This window comes from Mus caroli, unplaced genomic scaffold (genome assembly GCF_978045245.1).
Source record: "Mus caroli unplaced genomic scaffold, Mus_caroli_1 scaffold_4, whole genome shotgun sequence".
Lineage (NCBI taxonomy): Eukaryota > Metazoa > Chordata > Mammalia > Rodentia > Muridae > Mus > Mus caroli.
This window is the reverse complement of record NW_028227259.1, coordinates 147,605,088-147,627,766: the sequence shown is the minus strand read 5'-3', so window position 1 is coordinate 147,627,766 and position 22,679 is coordinate 147,605,088. Positions and strand designations below refer to the sequence as shown.

Sequence of the window (22,679 nt, the reverse complement as noted above, 5' to 3'; positions counted from 1 at the left end):
TCTATTTATCTAATGGGATACTCTTCACGTTGAGATAGAAATCCTGTTCTGTGAAACAACCAGGCTGTGCTGAGGACACCATCCTAAGTGAAACTAGCAAGACCCAGGAGGACAGTGCTGCAGGACTCCTTCCACTCATGCGCAGTTTCTTTCTTTTTTTTTTTTTTTTTTTTCTTTTTTTGAAGGATGTTCAACAAGTCAGTTCAACAAGACTCTTTATTGCTTCTGGGGTGTGGGGCTCAGGAGCTCCTGGCAGGGCGGGTCTGTTTCCTCTTCACTACAATAGGCTTCTGGCTTTGAAGGATGGCACTGGCCCTGTAGATGACAGCCATGTGCAGATGAGGGCGGGACTCTTTCTTTCAGATCTTGTGCCTGATGCTGCTGAGGGTAGCCTGAGCATTCTTGTTGATGGTGTGGTCCTCATGTAAGAAGTGGCAGGTTTTCCCTGACCGAATCTGCATTTCATAACTACTATGACCCCTTTGCCATCAGCTGCTGGCTCCACTCCGACAGTCTTGAAGTGAATTAGCCCGTTGTAGCGGAAGGAGTTTCAGTTTATTTGGCTCTGTGCTGTACGTCTGCTTATACCTCTTAATCAAGAAACTGGAGCAGTTCCGAACGACCATCCATTGCAGATGCAGGGACATGGTGGCCAGAGACCTCATGTGCAGTTTCTTTTTTTTTTTTTTTTTTTTTTTTTGGTTTTTCGAGACAGGGTTTCTCTGTGTAGCCCTGGCTGTCCTGGAACTCACTTTGTAGACCAGGCTGGCCTCGAACTCAGAAATCCGCCTGCCTCTGCCTCCTGACTGCTGGGAGTAAAGGCGTGGGCCACCACGCCCAGCTCATGTGCAGTTTCTTAAGTAACCAGATACAAGTAGCAAGAACTGAACAGCAATTGCCAGGTCTAGGCCTAGTGAAAATAGGAATTACTGTGCAGTGAGTACTTTGAATCAGGCCAGATGAAAAGTTCTTTATCTGTTAATACAACATTTTGCTTATAGCTAGCAGTTCATAATGAACTGCATATCATGTGTTCTCAGCTTTTGCAAAGGACAGGGCATTTAGTTCACTTTGTGTTCTCCTGCTAAGATGGACATTCGCCATGATTGAGAAATGGCTCTGTTGCTACTAAGCTTCAGGTTTGTCTCAGCAGCAGTTTCAGATCCCAAGGATCAGAACTGGCTGGAAATCGAGAGAAGAGGAACAGGCTTAGTGATGCCAGGTCGGGGCTATATAGTTAGAAATGGAATGTGAATAAGACAGGGCGCAGGAGAGTCTTTTGCTTCGATCCACTGCATCAGTGATTGATGGGAATATAGAGCGTTTCAGCAGGACAAAAAACAAGTTGATGTTGCTCTGCACATGTATGGATTTCAAGATAGGAGTAAAGTATGTAAACTGTGTGTTTGCCTGGTGCCTTCCAGTACAGTTGTCAGCGCACACTTGCGAAGTGACTAAGTCACCCAGTGTAAAGAGACTGAGGCTGGAGAAGGATGGTGGAGTCTGGAGTTTGATGCAGTTTGAAAGGACTGTGACCCGGTAGGGAGATGGTTACTGTGCAAATGTTGGCTGGCTCTCAGCGCTTCCTTCTGCTCATTCATCTTATTTACAGTGTCCACAGTGAAGAGATGTAGCACAGGGTATTACAGCTTCCAGGACCATCTGTTTCAGAACTTAACCTTTACCTATAGATAAGCCACTCGTGCTCTAGGTTCTTTTTCTGCTCTTGGAGGAAAGGGTCTGTGGGAGATAAGGTAAAATCCAAACCTATAATACAATGCGGAGAGGTATCTGTCTGTACTAAGCTGTTTTGTGTGAACTATGGAATAAGCTGCCACTAGATGGCACTAGTATTCCACAAGAAAAGTGCCTTCTCCCCCTTGGGTATTTCCAAAATAGATGTGTCAGCACAACTGTCTTTTAAGCAGAATGGACAAAATTCTTTGAGGTTAGTGCTAAAGCAAACTACTGTGTGCACTGAGATTTCATGGCAGAGATGGTTGTACTGTGAGGACATCTGCCTCTCCTTTATACTCGCCCCAGCATTATAGGTGGCACCCTTTCTCTTCAACAAGATGGCGGGACTGACAGTTCATCCTTGAGGATTTTGCATGTATAAAAAGTGAGCCAGGAGCTAATTTTGTCCTATGTAAGACCAAAGGCATCTGCTTTCTCACTGCAGTGTTTGCCAGGAAGCTACACTCAAGTTGGAGTTTCAGGAACCTGTCACTCTGAGATAAGGCTTTGATAGTGGTGCATTATCTGGGAAATACTTGGTGCCCAGAATCCCTGAAGACTGAGACTGAAGACTGTCCTCTTTAAAATAGGCTGATAAAATAGGTGATGGAGTGTGTATCCAGACCTTCATTTTTCTGGTATACTCTTATATAAAGCATTCATCAACTTGATTCAGCATGTTGCTTTTAACAGTGGTTAAGTATGTTGGATATGGAGTGGAAGAAGGTAAATTTTGGCAGGTTCTGAGATGGTTTCCAATATTCTATGGAATATTTTTTCCTTAGGTTCAAACATTTCCCTGTTGAATCTTTCTACCCTCTTAAATACACAAGTCTGCTTTTTATTCCATAGTACACATAGAGCTTTTTTTTAATGTGGAAAATTAGATAAATTCTAGTAATGAGGTATAGATTTACCTGTGCACAGTAAGCAAGCACTAAGGAAGGAAAGATGGCCAGTGTAAAGTGTTGTATGAAAATAACATGAAGAAAATCTTGTTTGGATTCTTTCTGTGGACACTGAATGTCTATCGGTTGTGGAATCAGACACCCATCTCTGCCCAGTATCACTTGAGTTTGGCTTATTCGTTAGTTTCCACCTACATACCCTCTTCCATGCTTATCTTTCTTACAGTTGTCAGGTCCTGTGACATCCTCTGTAGCCTTCAATGCTCATAACTCAAGTGTCTGTGAAATATTACCAAAATTTACGTCTGCAGTAAACCAGTTTGTTGTTTAAAAAAAAAAAGAAAAAACAAAACCAGGAATCTGCAGCTGCCTGCTGTAGCTGAATGGCTATGTGGAGAGAATGTAAATTATCCAGCTGTCATTGCCAAGACAACTCTCCAGCTGTGGTACCAGGCCAGTGGCACTTACTGGCCACGTACTAATTGGGGAACTTAGCTAGTCTGCTGACTCCTGGACTAAACCAAGCCTTCACATTATCCAGAGATGATGAAGCTTGGCCTTCAAGCTCCTTCTGTCGGGGAGGACCTTTAAATCAGGAAGTTACAGTGACAAGAACCAAAAGTCTTGGTGACAAAAAGATTCTGAAGCCTGTAGGTGAGGGCTCACTTACTAGAATAAAGTCCATACTCCATTATTGGAGTCAGAAAGGGAGGAGTTAGAAGAGGAAGTCCTTGTTATGAATGTGGTCTGCTCTTCCTGCAGTTTCCAGAGAGGTCCTACTGAAGAGCTTCAGGTCTCCGGTGCTGTGGTGTTACTGTGCTTTCTGTGTGTCCATTAGGGATGGAAGAGAGCCCTTGACTCATCACTGGTCACTATAGAGAGACTGTGCTAAGTGGACACTGAAGCTTGACACCAGGTGATATACAGTAGTAGAGCTAGAAAGCCGAAGGAAAGCCCCAGGGCATCCCAAGGCCATACCTGGAAGCTATCCTTCCATCAGACAGCAACAGTTAACACAAGTCGCACACTAGCAAAGGGTTTCAGAGTTGCACTGGTTTTGCTCAAATATTTCTGTCAAACTTTTCTAACCCACTTTTACATTTCCTGTAGCAGGGGTTAGAAAAGCAGCTTAGTAGTTAACAGTGCACTGGCTGATCTCGCAGAGGGCCAGGGTTCAGTTCCTAATGCACTTTTGAACTGCCCTTAATTCCAATCTTAGTGATCTGGTGCCGCCTTCTGGCCTCCATGGGCACCAAGCACACACACAGTGCACATGCATATATTGCAGGCAAGATACTTATATGCATAAAGTAAAAATTAATCTTAAAAATTTCTGTCAGAACAGCACCATACATCTGTTCTTCATGGGTTTCTTGACCCTGGAATGATTTTTAAGATCGAACAATCGATTGATTGATTGATTGATTGATTGATTATATGTGTGTACATTGTAGCTGTCTTCAGACACTCCAGAAGAGGGCATCAGATTTTTGTTAACGGATGGTTGTGAGCCACCATGTGGTTGCTGGGATTTGAACTCAGGACCTTTGGAAGAGCAGTCCGTGCTCTTAACCGCTGAGCCATCTCACCAGCCTCCTGGAATGAAATTTGACAATTACATAGGCATGTCTGCTAACTGTACATGCCATCCTAGTCCTGGGACAAACCAGAGAACAGGTGTGTGTGTTTCCAAGAGTAAAAAATGCACCAGTGGATAACACTGCTTACCTCATGTCCCCATTTCTCACTGTGAGTTAAATAAATCCCACATTTGCCATTATTAGCAATGACTGCCTAAAAGGAAGAAAGATAACTTACCCCATACAGGAGAAGAAAATATAAACTAAGACCTTTTGTTTCCCCCTTATCCCTAAAGGAAGTTTTGGTTTTTATATTTCACCTACCTTTTCCTATCCAGAGCCATCTACACAAGCTCAGCAATCAGAGAGAAAGCTGAAGGCCCCAGGGATCTAGCAGCAGTTCCCCTGGGCTTTGAGTGTTTGCCCACTTGCCCAGGAACTGGCATCTCCCTGGTACTTAATTTTTTAAACCCATGAAGTAGTCTGTGGTGATGGTTAAAGTGTTAATACTTCCCAGGAGACACATCACAGAATCCTCTGTTCCAGTCAGTCAGCAAAGCATGGCTTTCTCCTCTGTCAGCACTGCACAGCACAGATCCTTTTGTTATGCTTTCTTGGTAAGCTATCTGTTTTGAGAGTTGTCTTGAAGACTGTTGGTGATACATAAGTTAATATTCATTGACCAAGTCTTGTGGACTCAGCCCTGTATACTGGGTACTTCGGAGTGTATGGAAAGTCAATTAAGCTCATGGCTACCTGCAGAAAGGGGGCAGCTCACCATGAGGGGCTTAGATTCCAGTTCCTCTCCTTCCTAGAATTGTGATCTACACTAAATATTCCCCTGACCACATTTCCACTACCTGTAAAATGAAAACTTCACATAGCACCAAGAAAAACAAATGGTATAATATAGAAAATGCTAAGGTCCAGTATCTAGCGCTTTATGTCCTTCAGTAGTGGCTGTGAGTTTGAGGGGCTGGTGAGAGACAAGCCCAGTAATGAGAGGAATTCTTAGAAAGTTGGGCCTTCTTCGTGATTTTTTTTACTGCCATGAGATTATTATGTGATCAGGCATAGCATCCCATCAGGGAGCAAATGTCTCATAACTCACCTGGGATTTTAAAATTGGGGTCAGAACACTCATTTCACCAGCTTTTGGTCTGCAGCAACATAAAGGGAGAGGTAGGTCTGGGTTTTGTTTTGAGACAGGGACACTATATACCCCAAAATGGCCTTGAACTCACCTCAGCCTCCTAGTGCTAGGATTATAGGCCTGTATTAACAGAATTAATGAGGAGGAAGACTTTACAACTCCCTGGACTCGGCATATTATAGCTTAGTAGTAAAATGCTTCCCCAGGACAGGTGAGCCTGCAGGTTCAATCTCCAACACCATAAAAGGGAAAAGAAAGGAAAGGTAGACATGATTCCTAACCCCTACCCCCACCAACCCAAATCACCCTGGCTCCAAGAAGGCCCCATATGCCCAGGGACAGCTTTATCCTGAGGAAGGCTGCCTGTGGGCTGCTGCTGTCACTTGTAGTCTTTGTCCTGTCTCTTCTTGCATTGCTCATTGCTTTCATTGGTATCCAGAAGGATTAGAATTTCAGGGGCTGGTGTTCAGAGAGGTATAGGAAGGACCTAAAAGGTAAGTTCACAGCACACTTGGCTGGAGACCTCAGAATTAGTTACAAGAAAAAAGATAAAATGTCTGTGTGGCTTGTTGGTCACATTTTTTTTTAAAGTTTAGTGGGAGGCCCTGACCTTGAAGTCCAGGCTGCTTCTCCTGTCCCAGAGCAGGAGTCCTCCACTCAGGCTGCTGTTCTCTCCTTCCTCTGCAGTCCATGCAGCAGGACGGAGCTACCACCTCCTGTTCTCACTGTGTGCACTTACAGAAAATGACTGGATTTTTATCGGGTCTTTGCTCTGTTAAAATAGAAATTGCTTGGCTGGTGAGGTGGCTCAGCAGGTAAGAACACTGACTGTTCTTCCCAAGGTCCTGAGTTCAAATCCCAGCAACCACATAGTGGCTCACAGCCACCCTTACTAAGATCTGACGCCCTCTTCTGGTGTGTCTGAAGACAGCCACAGTGTACTTATGTATAATAATAAATAAATTTAAAAAAAAATCCCTCTTCTGGTGGCTTTATGGTCACTGGTTTAGCTTTGCTTTTCAGACTCATCACAGCCCTATTTGCATATTCTATGAGGATCATAAACTTCCAGGGGGAATCTTTCTAAAAACCACACACCAATTTGCTTAGCCACTTTTTATGTTTGCTAAAGTTATTTAATGGAGTTTTTCTGTGCTTGTGGCTTCACTGAAAGGAAAATGTGTTTTAATTGTCTCTTTAAAAAATATCTCCCAAAAAAAAAAAAAAAAAAAAAAACTTAAAAAAGCCGGGCGTGGTGGCACACGCCTTTAATCCCAGCACTCGGGAGGCAGAGGCAGGCGGATTTCTGAGTTCGAGGCCAGCCTGGTCTACAAAGTGAGTGCCAGGACAGCCAGGGCTACACAGAGAAACCCTGTCTCGAAAAACCAAAAAAAAAAAAAAAAAATCTCAAGAATTGATATCAGCAAACAATGACTTAACCTATCTTCACACTAATTGTGAATAACCAGGTGCCAGCACTTTAATTTGTTTTAGTGATCTCATTGCGATGTCCTTGAGCAAGGGCTCTGTAAGACAGAGTACGCATGTGCAGAGAGGGTGCCAAAGAGAACATGAGCTATCAGGTCCCTCCTTTGCATTCTCAGCACAGAGCAATGCAGGGTTTCCTGCTTTGCCAGGTAAAAGAGATATTGTTGCTATGGCAATACCAGAGGCAGAAAGCTCCCCAATCCTGGAGGGGCTGTGTGTATCAAGGCAGAGGACATGGGAGGGAAGTGGTAGCAAAAAGATGGGAGAGCATGTACTGAGCAAAATGGGAGCAACACAGAAACCATAGGTGTTCTTTCTGGGTTTTGCATTTACTTTGAATTCAGGGTTCTTTCCCAGTTGCAGTGTGGCAGCCATGAAATGGAAATGGCCTCTGACCCCTAGTAGAGACAGAAAACAGAATAGGAACAAGTGCCACTTACTAGCCCCCACATGCCCTGTGACCTTTCCATAGGCCACAGTTAAAAGTCTCTCTATGGCCTGCTACCCCATTCTGAGCAGGTTCAGCTATCATGGCCTGGAAACCCTCACGGTCCACAACAGGAGAAGATGCTGGTTTCTTTGAAACTGCACTGCACTGTGTACTCTGTGTCTGCACTGCATGGTAATGAACCCTGTGGTGTGTCAGTAACCTTGGTAACTCAGAGTAGTAGTGGAGAGAAACAGAATCTCATCGGCTGAGGTCAGGGTCCAGAGTACTAGAGAGAGACAGAGACACAGTACAGTTAGTGGTCAGTGCCTCTGTTAACTCAGTGTGTGTAGTCTGACTCTCTGGCTTGGGAGCTTGACACCTTCCTCAGGCTAAAGTCCAGATACACATCTGATGGAGCTCTCCCCTAATGGGTATGAGTGGGTATGCTTGCTTTCAAGCCACACAGCAGCAAGTGACACCAATAGGAGTCAAACCTAGAGCTTCCAGCTGCTCTTTATGTATGCTTGGGAAAGGTTTATTGTGTTTGTTTTCAGAGTCTTTCTCTTTTGGAGATCGTCACTGACATCTTTATACATGAACCAAGTAGTCTGGAATTTGTTCATGACTGTACGGGAGGGTGGGTGGGCTGGAAGAAGATGAAGGGACCTCTGAGTCGATCATTAGTGGCTGGGTCCATGGGATTCTTGATATTATCTACCTTTGCCTTTTCCTTACCAATCATCACTAAGTGTTGGAAGACCTAGCCATGTCTAAGGACCTGGGTTCAAGTTCTAGCACTATAAGAACTAAATAAAACACCAAGTAAACAATTGCACATCTTCCATTTTGCTATGTCTGTGCTCTTGCCTTCTTTGCTTTGCTTTGCTTTGCTTTGCTTTGCTTTGCTTTGCTAGTCTTGAGTATGTATGCATCCCTCACAGGGAATGAAACTCCCTTACTAAATGGCTTATCCTAGGGTTCAAATCTGTACTTTTCTGAGATGAGCTTGGTCACAGGAATGGCAGCAACTGTCTGTGCAAGGACAAATGGCTCATCACCCTGGAAGAGGGCTCTGTGTCAAGATTGTACATGAGAGCCTGTGTTCTTTGATTAGTACCTGAGAGGTGGAGCAGGTGGAACCTATCAGAGCTACACACATGGAATTCATGCTGGCCCAAAGAGCTTCATTGTGGACAGCAGAGCGGCTGCTTGGAAAGACTGTGCAGCAGGTGTGGCCTCCTCCTCTTCCTCCTCCTCCTCCTCCTGCCTTCCTTACTCCTGCAGGCTCTGGTGTGACTACACTGACTGTTCCATCTCCAGGGCATCTTGCATGCAGGCTATTCTACCTGAAGGCCTGAAGAGAGACCAGATAATTTTAGAGCATCCAAAATTATTTGGACTTCCAGTCCAAAGTCAATGCTTCTTAGAAAGCTGAGATTGGCATTTGCTTTTCAAAAAGAAACAGACTAAGTCTGTCAAATTAAATTCCAGTAGCCTCCTGAAAGTACTTCCCCACTCCCACCCCCCAGATTTATCTCCCACCAGAGGTTCATATGAAAAGCATTTTAGCTTCACATGCTCCCTGTGCCCGAGAAGCTGATCCAGATTCTAAGCCAAGGCAAGTAAAATATTAGGTTCTTTCTTTTCTTGTCTTGTCTAAAGCTTTTCCTTTTGCCTTCCTCTCCTTTCCTGTCAAACTAAAAACACCACTGTCCTTTCAGAAACTTGACTCTTTCTCCTCACCCTATGAAAGCCTCCCCTTTACCCACTAGGCCAGGACTTGCTTACCCAGACTGGCAGAGCTGTTCCCCTTCCCCCTTTGCCTCTCTTCTGCACAGAGGCAATGGAACACTACAGTTAAAGAACAGTTAGGTAATTCAGCAGCTGTGCTGGGAGCAATGCTATAGGCCCAACTCATCTAGACAGCAGTGAGAGATAGTGGGACTCCCAAGAAGAAAAGATCACTGAGGAAACCACTATGTGTGAGCTATGTCTTAGCCTGACTATGCTGCTGTAAGATATAATGGGTGGAGACAGAATGTTACTGTGGGGCCAGAGGATTGTGTGAGCTGAGCTGTTTTCAGGGTCAGCTAATAGACAAGTATGACCACAGTGGAAGGAACTACAATTAGGCAGAAAAACAGACTCCAGATCATGGACTGTGACAGTGTAAAATCAGTTCTATAGATGCCAGGAAACAGGTTTCACAGTGGGTTCATGGTGCTTTAGAGGGAACCTTTAATTCTGAGAGGAAGTAACAGATAGAGATCTTCCGGGAGCTTTGTCAGAGCCTGAGGACACGTGGTCTTTTAGTCCTAGATAAATCTTCTTAGCCTTTGTTAACAAGCCTGTTAACAAAGCTCTGAGTATTTGCCTGGGTATTTCCCAGTTCCCAGAAGTGAGATGGGAGTGGCTAAAGAAGCACCAGTCTTTTGGATTTTGTAAACTGGAGGTGCCAAGGAGAGTGGCTTTGGGCCACACAGGCCATTCCAGGTCCATCTGGGATACAGACTCTACATTGGTGCCCAGGAATATCGTTCCTCCAACTTGTGGTTGTCTCTGAAGCAGATTTCTGGGCAGTTGGTGTGTCCCTACAGTTTGACAGACCCCACCCCCCATTTTAAAGGGCTTGTTTTCCAGCTGAAAGCATGTTGTATAAGCTTAATTTCTCTCACTCAGATAAGCTTAATTTCCCTAACTCTTGATGTGCCTACAGAGAATTGCCTAATTCTTCTTTTGCAATGTGTGCCTGCAGCTGGGAAGCCTGCTTTTTTTCTTCAGGCCTCTTGACAGAAATGCAAACAGTTTAAGGCCTTGTGTTGCAAACTACTGCTTTATCAGCAGAAGGGCCTGGGACCTTGTTGTGCTTTCCTGGGGTGGACTTCTCTGCAGTGGGTGGCTGCGCTCCTGGCCTTCTGTCATGTGAGATTACCCCCCTGCCAGACCCCAGTCTCAATAGCTTGTGTCCAAGGTACATGGATCAGTGATTGGAACTGAGTCCTCTGGGCATCTCTGCTCAGACCTTTCCATAAAGCAAGACTTTTTCATACCTTGTTTTAGAAAAAGAACATTTCTACAAAATCAAGGCTCACTGCTCCTCCTAAGTGGCATGTCCATTCACAGGCAAAGTAAAGGAGGGCGCCTCCAGCAGTTGGCCAGGCCTGTTTTCTCTCTTAGCAGATGCCTGGTATGTACCATCTAGCCTGAAGCAAGAACACTATTCTGTGGCTGCCAAAACCACAACAAATGACAGCTTTCCTTCTGTCATCTCTGGGACCCAATGCTGGGCCAGTAATTCATTTTTCTACCATAAAAGGGCAATGAGATTTTTCTGTAGTAACCCTGCCTGCTGCACCATGGGGAGAAAGCAGAGACAGACAAGGAGTGCTACTGTGGTCAGTCCTGGTCTTGCTTAGTTCAGACGCCAGCATGACAGCAGAGGCAGGAGGGGGACTCATCTGCTTATTCTCTGCCTGCAATAAGACTTGAACTCTGCCCAGCTGTGTATTGTTGACATTTGGTTCTCATGACTTGTAATTGTAGATACCCAGTTTTTAAAAGAGACCTGGGAGATCCTATATGCCAGATACCCTCAGTGTTCTTAGCCAGTATAAATGAAGGTCTTAATTGGTGGGTTTCTGTTCATCACTTCAAGTCTTTGGAAAGTGTAAAATCTGTGTTAAGTGTTATCCATTAAAACTCTAGGATCTTGTCGGTGATAATAAATAGTTGTTAGAATCAATATACAAGTAGTTCTAAAAAGTAAATGCTCATGCCAGATTTGGTAGGGCACCTCTGCAGTCTTAGCACGTTAGGTCAAGGCAAAGACTATCAAGGAGTTTTAGGAACCTTGGTTACATGAAGCCCTGGCTCAAAAAAAAGAAAAATCAAAAGAGAAAGCAAGCACTTAGCCTTTTTGATACTATTATAATACTTTGAATGGGGATGGAAAGTTGGCTTAGTGCAACTTAGAGCACATGCTGCTCTTGCAGAGAACCTAAGTTCCGTTCCCAACACCCAAGTCAGGCAGCTCACAAACATCTCCAACTGTAGCTCCAGAGGAATCCAATACCTCTGGCCTCCACAGTCACTGTACACACATAAACAGTAAAATTAATAAAATAAAAATTTTTAATAGAGTACTTTTGAAATAGTTGTTGTGAAGTTTCTGCTCTATGCTCCCCAGCCATAAGACTAGGGTAAGCTAAGAAAGTGTCAAAAAAAAAAAAAAAAAAAAGGAGCCTCAGCCAGCACAGGGGTTTGTTATTAAGAACTGCAGTTGGCTTTGTCTTTTAAATCTCCATTCTGACTGGTTTCACGGCGGAAGCTGGGACTGAGTAGAACACATTCTTAAGTGAATAAAGGTCAGCCAAGAATCTTGCTGATCCAGAAATTTGGGAGGAAAGCAAGGCTCTCCAAAGTTGCACGTTATTACCCAAATAGTGCTGGCTGGGTCTGACCACAAGTCATTCCTGAACGAGAGAGTCATTGAAGAGGCAAGTTTTGTGGAGTAAAGTATCACATACCTAGACCCTGTTCTCAAAGCAGTAAGACTAGCTTGAAGCTCACGCTGTTCTGGATGGGTACCTGAAAATGGAAGGTTCACAGAGCTTGGTCATTTGTTTTCTCTTTAAGACTTTTCTCGATTCCTTTTTCTCACTAGCCCAAACCTGAGGCTTTGCATAAGCCAGCTCTTGACACTTTTGATCAGTTAAATTGCTGATTAATTTGATAGATAACTCTGGCTTATCTCAAGACCTGTGCTGCCCAGGGGATGCACAAGAGGATGGGTGGCACATTTCATTGGTCCCATGTGGTTTGCTTCTAGAAATTTTTGGAAGCTTTGTTTGCTCCCTGTCTTGTCTCCACTCCCTCCCCATCTCGATATATACCCCAGACTGGCCTCAAGCTTGTGTGCTCTGTGCTGCTCCTCCACTTGAGTAATGAGATCATAAGTATATGCTACCACACCTAGCCTTTTGGGACACCCCCACCTTTTTTTTTTTTTGTCACCCACAGCAAGAAAAAGTATTAATTCTGATTAAGTCTAATTTTAAAGCTTGATTTCTCAAGCAAATAGTATTTCCTTCTGGTACTGATACTCCCTCCCCATCCCTCACTGTCTCTGCATGCCTGTACATCCTGACCATGTGTCGACCACTTAAGAGATATCAGCCAGCTTGTTTCCTAATTTGGTTACGGTATGCTCCAAGCAGTCTTGCCTAACCTTAGAAAAACACAAACACAAGGAATAGCTCCCACAGAGCAGAGGGGAATTTCCTCTTATCAAAACCCACAGTTCCCTTCTTACTTCCTCTACAAAGAAGAAGTAACATTCTGAAGAGGTGGTTGCTCTCTCTAAAGTTCCCTCTTGAAGCTTGGTTTCTTCATCCATAATTCTTTCCAAGTTTAAGTTTAATTTTATTCTTAAGGCCCTCCATTTTCAAGAATTAGTGATACACACCTGAAATCCCAGCACTGAGGAGTTAGAGGCAGGGAGAGTTTGAGCCCAACCTGGCTGCATAATGACCTTGTCAAGAAAAAGGGGGTGGAGGGAGGAGGGAACTGTGCATTTTCTCTTGGGATAGTTATGAACAGAGAACAGCTAGGTATATTAATTCTATGGCATATGGTAGGTAGGAGGTAGCCAACTTCCTACAAGAAGCAAGGGAGTAAATATTTTAGGTTTTACAGGCCATACAGTGTATCAGGCTGTTCACTTCTGTGTTTATCATAAAAGTAACTGGATTGCAAGTAAACAAGTAAATAGGTTGTAAGTATTAGAGGTGTGATTACTAAGTGGGTGGAAGCTCAGGTGTGGCCACCATGTGGCTGCCATGAGTACACTCTAAGGGAGAGAACAAGGAGTAGGGTGTGAGCACAGCATTCTAGTATCTATCGGGTCATTTTGGTTTGCTATGATAGGAAGTACAGACTCAGAGACCTCCTAAGTGCTGAGGTCACAAGCAGGCACCGCCACTGGTGAGCACTCTACATAGGGATCTCAAATGGGATGAGAGGGATGTTTGCTGGCGTGCATAACGCTGGTTTGGAAGGCTACACAGACATCGGTTGCATGCATCCCTCGCATAAGGAGTCCTCCTGAGGGTCAAGACAAAAGGGATATACACAGCCTTTGTTTTTAACAAAAAGATTTGTTACCAGATCATTCTGATCTTTTTTTTTTTTTTAAGAATTGATTTTTATGTATGTGGATATTTTGCCTGTGTGAATGTCTGTGCACTGTATATGTGCGGTGACCATGGAAGCTAGAAGAGGGCATGGAGTTACCAGTGGTTATAAGCTGCTGTGTCTATACTGGAAATCAAACCTGGGTCTTCAGCAAGAACAGCTAGTGCTCTGCTGCTGACTTTCCAGCCTTCATTCAGTCTTTTAGAGCTAAAGGACTTTTCTGTTTCAAGAAAACTCAAAAAGACAGAAAATGCAATTGTCAAAAATGTTTGTATACTTCTAGTTTTATTCTGTGTGTTTCTGGTCCCCATGGTTCCCCACAAGGGCCTGTTACAGTGCCTGAAGAGGACGGCTATGCCTCAGGGCTTCTGTCATGGGTGAGGTGCTAGGCTTGTGTGAATGTAGACTGCACCACCTTTCTTAAGGCTTCTCTGCCCCATTCACAGCAGCTGCTTTGGAGCTGCTACTGCTGCACTAGGTGCAGAATATAATACAGCCTTTATAATTGGGATTCAAGACTGCTTCCAGTGGCTTCTCTTTCCCACAGATACTGCTCCTGACAAGCAGGTCAGGATGAGTTCTGATTCAAGAAGCGTTGCTATGACAGGCTTTGGCAATATCTGGTTTGGGTTGTGAGAGCAGCTGATAGGAGTCGCTGCTTTCCTGGTATGTGGCACAGCTTGCTTTCTGGTATGTGCTGAAGGCTGAGTAGCAAATCCCTCTGCTGAGGGGGCAGTGTGGGCTATAAACAGCTAAAGAATTCGCATATGGCTGTGGCCTCCTCCCAAGCAGATGCTCTTCAAATAGCCAAACTAAGCCTTTCCCAGGCATCATTTACAGGCTTCTTTGCCATCATTCAGTTTGTCTACAAAGCTCTGTAGGAATGTCAGAAGTGGGAGCTTTTGAAATCCCTTCTTGAAGAGATTTGCGGAACCAGTAGCAACAACGTGTACACACACACACACACACACACACACACGCACGCACGCACGCACACACCAGAGAGGCAGTAGCAACAGCATGAACACTGAGCAGAGGAGGGAGCTGCAAGCTGCTGTGTGCTGCTGTTCTTAGCTGTGGCTAAAAAAAGTGATCAGTAGGCAAGTTCTGCTGAACAAGCAGGCCTCACCCTTTATGAAATAAGTTGTTTCAAACATTGGAATTCAAACATTGGAAATAGGTTTGAAAGATGCCAACAACATTTTTTTCCTCTGACCTCAGTTTTACCCACTGGCAGCTCTGCAGTGTCAATGAACCCTCTGACAGGTGGCCAGGGATGTGGGCCTACCCCAGAGAGAAAAAAGGCATGCCTTTGGTAGCTGTGCCACATAGTGCTGAGTACTCTTAAGGGAACTGGGCATTTCGAGGAGCCCCTTTGAAACTGGCATTCATTCTCTTTCCCCACATTACATGGGCACCCTTCCTGTCCCTGCCCTCAGCTCATTTTGCTGCTTTTATTTAACTTGAAATGTTTTGTGCTTCTGCGTTCATGGCACTCCAGCTTGTCCATTATTAATGGGCTTGAGCAATTCAGCCAAAACCCTGACATTACTTATCACTTCTTTTTTTTTTTTGTTTTGTTTTGTTTTGTTTTGTTTTTTCGAGACAGGGTTTCTCTGTGTAGCCCTGGCTGTCCTGGCACTCACTTTGTAGACCAGGCTGGCCTCGAACTCAGAAATCCGCCTGCCTCTGTCTCCCGAGTGCTGGGATTAAAGGCGTGCGCCACCACACCCGGCTACTTATCACTTCTTAGAACCTAAAAGTGAGTAGAGAGTCTTGAGACACTCTTCCTGGCAAGGCATTCCTACTCTCAAGCAATGGGGTATCTGTTCAGGGTGTGGCTGGGTTTATCTTCCGTCTCCCCAGACAAGCAGATCCAGCTAGGTTGCAGATACTTTTCAATTGATAACTTTGGGCATGGGGGGTTAGAGAAACAGAAGTGCTTCTGTCAGAACCTGCAGCATCACCAGCACGTCCTTGTGTATGAAAGGAGCAGAATGCAGAGAAGTGGTGAATATACCCTGGCTCAAGGTGCTTGGATAAGCTCATGCATTCTCCCTATGTCACAAACCATAGTGAATCCCTAGTGATTGTCCACGTTGTGCATGGTGCAAAGTGTGTGACTGGAATACCTGAAGTTGTTAGGACAGAGCTGTGCTAGCCAAAAATGCACATAGAGGAGAATCCAGAGTTAGAGGCCAACCTGGGATACACAGTGAGAGACTCTGTCTCAAAAGATAGGTAATTTAGAGACTAGTGCAAGGCAGCAAAGGACATAGGAGCAGAAGCTTGGATTTTATTTGAAAAGAAAAGAGCTCCTTGAAAACTAGGAGCCATTGATTGTGGGGCCACTGAGAGGTGTAGCTGCTCAATTGATGCTGCTCGAGGCTCCCCAGGCTTCTCCCAGGCTCCCGTCCTCTCCTCCCTTCCCCTCTGCTCCACTCCCTCTTTTTTCTTTCTTTCTTTCTTTCTTTTTTTTAATCTTTCAAAATGTGTCTTTGTAGCCAAGGATGACCTTGAACTTCTGATCAGGTGGTGGGGTGACCGTCATGACCTGCGTTATTCAGTTCATGCAGTCCTGAGAACTCAGCATCTGCACACTAGACAAGCAGCCCACTACTGAGCTGTATTCCCAACGCCCTTTCCTTTTAGTTTTCTTTTCCTTTTTCTGTGTGATACTCAAATATGGCCATGCTTGAGGGAAAGTCCTGGGGTGAGTCATGGATCCCAAAACCGAAAATAAGTCTGTCACTTATCCATGTCTCACATAGCAAGAAATGCAGTTGCTGCACTTATCACATGGTGACGCCAGCCTTATTGCAACCGCCATCCCTTCTCCAGCCTGCACCAAAGAATCCCTTCGTAGTGTTCTTGGCCCTGCAGGTTGGCACACAGGCTTCTGAAGGCTTTCATTCTGTTTCATTGTATTGAGCAGGAGCCACAGAAGCCCAGTCTCCCAGATCCACTGAAGACAGAGTGAGCAGCGCCTTTGTCTTTAGTCTTTAAATACTTGCTTCTCTTCCTACATTCAGTCAGCTTTGGCATTCAGACTCCTGAGTTTTACCAATTTGTTTTATTGTTGGTTTTCCAGCTACCTGTGCTGGGCTCACGGGTAGGCACCACTATACCTAAGTTTTATCTTTAAGAGCAGTATTTTGTGTTTTGATGTTAGTTCTCATCCAGGAGATCATGTGTCTAAAGCAACCCTCTCATTGATAAGAAAGTGAGATACATAGAATTACTGTTAGTCATCAACACAATTTTATATCCCATTCCAGAAAACACAAGACACATGGAAGTCTGTGTTACATGGAAGTCTCTGTTAAAGGCTGAGAGCAAGACATGGAATGCAGTGTGTGAGCTTCCTGCTCTGCTCCTTCTTTCTGAATGTCGAGGCATAGCTTTTTATTTTCCTATAAGGAATTCAGTAGCTAAAGGATGGCTTGAGACAAGAGTGTCCACCTTCTGTTATACCTTTATGTACTTCTTGGCATGTACATATGTTAGTAGAGATTTAAAAAAAAAAAAAGTCAATTGGGGGGGCGGTGACTAGAGAGATGTCTCAGCGGTTCTGAGGTCCCGAGTTCAATTCCCAGCACCCACATGGTAGCTCTCAACCATCTGTAATGGGATCTGATGTTCTCTTCTGGTGTGTTTGAAGACAGCTACAGTGTACTCATCATACATAAAATAAATAAATCTTTAAAAAGGGGGGTTCAATTTGGCTGAACATCTCTCCCCTTATTCTTCCTAGAATGAAATGAAGGATAGCTCCCTCCCCCTTTCTTCTTTGTAGCTCAGAAGTACTTGAGGGTGTGATACAGTATGCAGTTAGTTCACTTCAGCGTCTTGTACTGTTAAGTCACACTTGTATTATATATATTTTCCCTCAGGCAACTAATAATTAAAAGAAGAGTAAACATTGCTGGAAGTGCTTTCAACTTCACCCAGTTCTGTGCTTCTAAAAACAAAAGGCCTGTTGTCCCCACCAGCCAGCTATAGTGTCTGTGATGTCAGTGGGAATGTGCTGTGCTAAGCCTTGCTCTTGTCTTCAGGTTGGCTCCTTTCCTCTAGGAAACAGGAAGGTGTATTGACTGTGAGAGACATTACTGCTGTGTTGGTACACAATTCTAAGCCACTCTTAATGATCGGCCCAAATCCTCAATCCCTTAGCAAAATGGCTTCCAGTTGAGATGCAGCTTAGTACTCGCCTAGCATGGATGGAATCCTGGGTTTCTGGTTTCCAGCACTGAATAAGCTGTGTATTATGACACATGCTTATAATCTTAGCGTTCCAGTTAGGTTTAGGACAGCCGAGCTGCACAGAGAAAGCCTGGTTGGGGAAAGGGGGTTCCTAATTGTTTCAGTACTTTCACTTTCACATCCTTGAAAATGCCAATGGAGTCTTGTATCCCTTTCTTGATGAGCCACTTTCTGGGTGGGTGGAGAGACCGGTGTGTTTGGTTTTCCTGGGTCTGGGACGCCTCACATCTGGGATCATTTTCTCTGTATCTGCTTAGTTCAGAATCTTGGAAAGAGCAGTGGGGTTCATTCCAGCTTATACTAGAAAATACTTCAGTGTTACTTAATTCCATGGTGCTAAGGAAAGGGTCCTTCAAGACTGTCTTTGCTTCAGAGATAGCTGCCTGTGAACTCTTTAATGTCTAGAAATTTCACATATTCTTGAATTTTTTGCTTTTAATTTAGAACCTGGTGTTCCTGACAGGCACAATCAATTGACCATGGTAATGAATCCAGTTGGGCTGGTCAGGGCCTGTGCTTTCATCTTTAAGACCTTCTGTAGGAAACAGTCCGTTGCTGCAAATAGCACTGCTTTTGATGGCTGATCTGGCAAGTTTCCAAAAACCTTTCTCGTGTATGTATTCTAAATAAGTGAATGATTCTAACAGAGCAGTAAAGTAGAATTGTCACTGGAACACTCAGTAGGTGACTCTGCCTGCCCATGGCTCTGGTAGTTCCCAGCAGCAACTCCTACTCATTGGAAAGACATTCAAAAACTGAACTATATGGTCATCAACAGAGCATTCACCCTGACTTGCTCACCAGAGAAACAACAGGAGTGCCATTCCTTCCTGTTCCATCTATCCCTCCCCAGGGCTCTGGGCTCTGGAAAGAGACCAGAGAGCTTGTGGCAATCCAAGTCTCCCTGTGAGTTTTCAGGCACACACTATTCCTACAAGGGAAGGCTGGCCATCTTACTGCTCTTCTCCAGGATGCTGTGTTGGAGCAGTCTTCTCTCATGCTGACTGTCACATAGAAGGTAGGCCCTGAGGGCTGAGAAGTCACTGAGCTTAACAGGACTCAAGTGAGAGGAGCTGAACTGCAGAAACAAGAAGGTTCCAAGGTGCTGGGTCCAGGTCACATTGCAAGAAGGAAAGGGGGTCATTATTTGCAAGTTGAAACCTCTAAGTCCTTAAAAGTAAGTCTTTGCAGGCTGGGGTGTGGCTCAACAGTCAGTCACTTGCCTTACACAAGTGAGGCCCTGGAATTAGGCTCTTACAGAGAGGGAGAGGGAGAGAGGAGAAAACTGTTTATTCAGGAACATTTTTAAAGCTCAGTATGGGCCAAGATTGTATCTGCATTCTTCTATCCATTTCTACAGTGTATGCTTCATGGAATTTTTTACATAGTTTCCACAAGGTCAGGACAGAAATACATGCTAATGCTACAGATTTTAAAAATGCACATTTTGAAAGTGTTTTTGCTTTTGTCCAGGTCTTCTTAGCATACATATTTAATTACAAGGCATGAGGATTAATGGGGCTTTGAATATTTAAAGCTCTTCTCCTGAGATTCATTTGATTTAATTACTCCTGAGATAGGCATTTGCAGCCTTGGTGACTTGCCATTTGGATGGAGTGTAAGAGGAAAGGGGAGGAAGCATGACTTGTGACAGGCTCAGCTTTGGGCTTCTTACTTCCCCTCAGTGCCCCTCCCCTCCAGCTTTTAGCATCTCTTTGTCTTTGTCTGACTTTATGGGGTTCCTCTCTCAGTGCTGTTTGCTACAGTTTTAGTGCTTAGTGTGCATGCCCTGGCCCTGGGGAAGTGGGCAGCAGAACAGTTTCTCTAGCCCTGTGTCTTCTTTCCCTGTTGCTGTGATAAAAGATAATCCCAAGGCAAAAAAGGGTTTGTCTGCTTGCAGTTCAAGGGTCAGCTATCATGGTGGGTGAGGCAGGGTGGCTAGAGCTTGAAGGATGTGTTCGCTTTGTGTTTAGAAAGCTGAGCATGATGAACTCTTGCTGCTGGTCAGCTCTTTTTCTAGGTCTCCAGCCTAGTGCCACCCACAATAGATGGGTCTCACTATCTCAATTAATGTAACCAAGATAATCCCCCACAGTCATGACCAGAGGCCCATCTCCCAGATAGTTCTAGACTCTGTCAAGTTGACAGTTAAGGCCAACCCCCTGCTCTTCCAAAGACTCTCTTTAGTCCATGTAGTCAGAATCCTGAGGGGCATAGAGAAGGGGCTAATTTTTTCCCAGCTCATTTCTGTCTTTAACTATCCATGCATGTGTAGTGGTTGTGACCACAGGAAACAAAGCAGCTGAAGGTCCACTGCTCTTGCCTGATTTGGCTCCTGCCAAGTCCACTGTGACTTGAGAGCCAGTAGCCGATACATAGGGCTGGGGAAAACAGAGGATTGGGCAGGAGAACCAGTGCTGTCCAGAGTTGTGGCTCACAACCCATAAGAGACCTCAGGTAACTTGTCACTTGGAGACCTGTGCTTTAGAAAAACATGCCCATAATTGCTGAACATTTGCCCTATTCAACCCCATGCCCTCTGAAGCTGCCCTAAGGCCTATGTGGTAAAGAATCCTCAATCCTTCACAGCCTTGTCTGTGTACCCAAGCCTTTTTCCTCTTGGAGAACTAAATAAGTTACCTGACTTAGAGAATGTCTTTGAGCATGTGTATTCAGAAAACCCACATCAGGAATTTTTAATCCCAGCCCTCTAGAGAGAATCTTTTTGAATTTGAGGCCAGCATGGTCTAAGAGTTCTCGGTCTGTCAGAACTTCAGAGTAAGACCCTGCCTCAATAACAACAAAGGTCTAATAAAGTGGTTGTTTTACTGTGTCCTCCTGTGTCCACTCAAGGATAATGCTATTTATCATGCAGCTTACTAGAGGCCAGGATCCACAGAAGTTTTAGTTGTTTTACTTTCCATCCATGAGGTGCCTTCCACAGCCTTGGATGCCATTGAAGCAAGTGCTGGTGTTGCTGCTGAGATAGCTGCACAGTACCTTTCCCTTTCCAGGGGGGGAGAAAAGCACGAGCGATGGACTGGAGACATTACATGGGCAGGTGAGTTCATCTGCTGCCCATCCATCAGCCAGCCTTGGTCTAGAAACTCTGGGAAGTTGTACTGCCCAGGGCCTTGAAAAGCACAGTTGGTACCTCTTAGTCCCTAGTAGTCCTCTTTCCTTCACAAAAAGGCTTCCACAAAACCCAGCTGCAGGCGCATGTGCTGTGCCAGAGCCCAGGACCAGCTTCAGTGTTGCCTCTGTGTTCTGCTCATGTCTCAGTCTACTTATCCTCACATCAGCCTGGTCTGCCTTCTCATCTGACCTAACTGTGACAGAACGGCACTGTCTGTAAATACAAGCAGTGCAGATCTCAGTCCCCTGCAGGAGATAGAATGCAGTCTCTTGTTTGTTTCTTCTCTGAGTGATAGCTAATAGGTTAGGAACTGCTTAGCAATAAAAAAACATGTTGACTATCAACTCTCTCCCCATGACAAGCTCAGGTCTTTCTACTGCTATGCTGTTGTATTATTCTAGACCATTTGATGGGAATACCAAGGTTCTAGATTAAATGCACACTTAAGGCAATATTAGAGAATTTCTTTCAGAAATTTACAGTGGTTAAGTGTTTTATGTGTGCAACTACATGTATTATTAACCAGACACATATAACATTTTCCTATTTAATTTTTGTGCTAATTGTGCTAAGACTTTGTTTTTCCCGATGGTGGTTTTTCCTGGTGTTCCTGTGTATCTTCAGTCTGTTTTTCAAACTGTTAGAATATTTCTTCAAAGTCTAAGGTTGGTAATGTCAAGAAAAGCTAGGACCTGACTAGGATCACAAAGATTCCTTTGGGGAAGTTTACAGTACAGGGTTCCATGGCATTCCAGGTCTAAAGTGATGCTGGCTTCTGACCTGGGCACAAATAGGGGATCTGAGATGAATGTAGGGATGGGATAGGAGGAGCCGGCTGGTAGATGTGGTGTTAGGGCTGAAGAAGAAAGAAGCATTAGCGCAGTTCACCTGAAAGCTGGGTTGTAGCTTTTGGTGATCCAGAGAAGACAACAGTTTTGTGGAGAAGCCAGCATTTCAGAAACTTAGTTTCAAACTGTGTTTGGGTACCTGTTGGAATCTACCCAAAAGTGTTGAGTATCCATTGAACTTTATAGAGTAGGCCTCAAACTCCAGAGAGAGGTGTACACTAGCTCTGCCCCATCTGAACAGACATAGACCGTGTTCTTTGCAGAGGCTCCAGATGAAGAAACCCTAACTCAGGTACATACAAGAACCCCCACAGCAGTGACCCTGTGCAACATAAAGGCCCTTGAGAGCAGGCTAGAGACTGTTAAGAGCCTTCAGAACAAAAGGACATGTAGAGAACAGTTCTGGGGATGCAAACCTCAGTCATTGTGGGAATGGGTGGTATGCCCTGATGAAGACTGTACAGCTTTCTGTAACCAACATCAAGGGTCTTGACCACAGAAATGACAGGGCCAGTCTTATTTATTTATTTATTATCATCTGATAGCAGAGACTTTTGGAGACCTGCACAAGGTCCCCATTTCTTTGGGGACTGTGAAACCACCTTGCTAAGCCGCCCTAAGACTGGCTGCTCTACAGAAAGATCTGAAGGCTCCCAAGTTGCTAGAGTGGGGCTGGCTTTTTCATCCAAGCATGCTGTCCTGCCTACTGGAGTCAGTCCTAGCATAGGCAGTTCTAAAACTGTTCTTACTCCCATGAGAACAGTTATATGGAAAACGCTAGCAGGCTACTAAAGGCCTTCTGTCAGTAGTGTACACCTGTGCCTCCACCTTTCTCCCCCTCCCCCTTCCTGAAACAGTACATTCCCTGGGCAGATTCCATAGTAAGAATGTACCATCTTGCTTGCTTGATTCCAGGGTCTTTGTGGTCCGTTGCCATAGCTCTA

General features: G+C 44.6%; 1 protein-coding gene and 1 pseudogene across 3 annotated transcripts in view; one reads left to right on the top strand and one right to left on the bottom strand.

Annotated features, from left to right (window-relative positions):
* Rnf216 (ring finger protein 216) overlaps positions 1 to 22,679 on the top strand; it is a 114,858-nt gene that overhangs the window by 47,760 nt on the left and 44,419 nt on the right. The window lies entirely within an intron of this gene.
* Positions 240 to 647, bottom strand: LOC147005398 (large ribosomal subunit protein eL28 pseudogene; annotated as a pseudogene).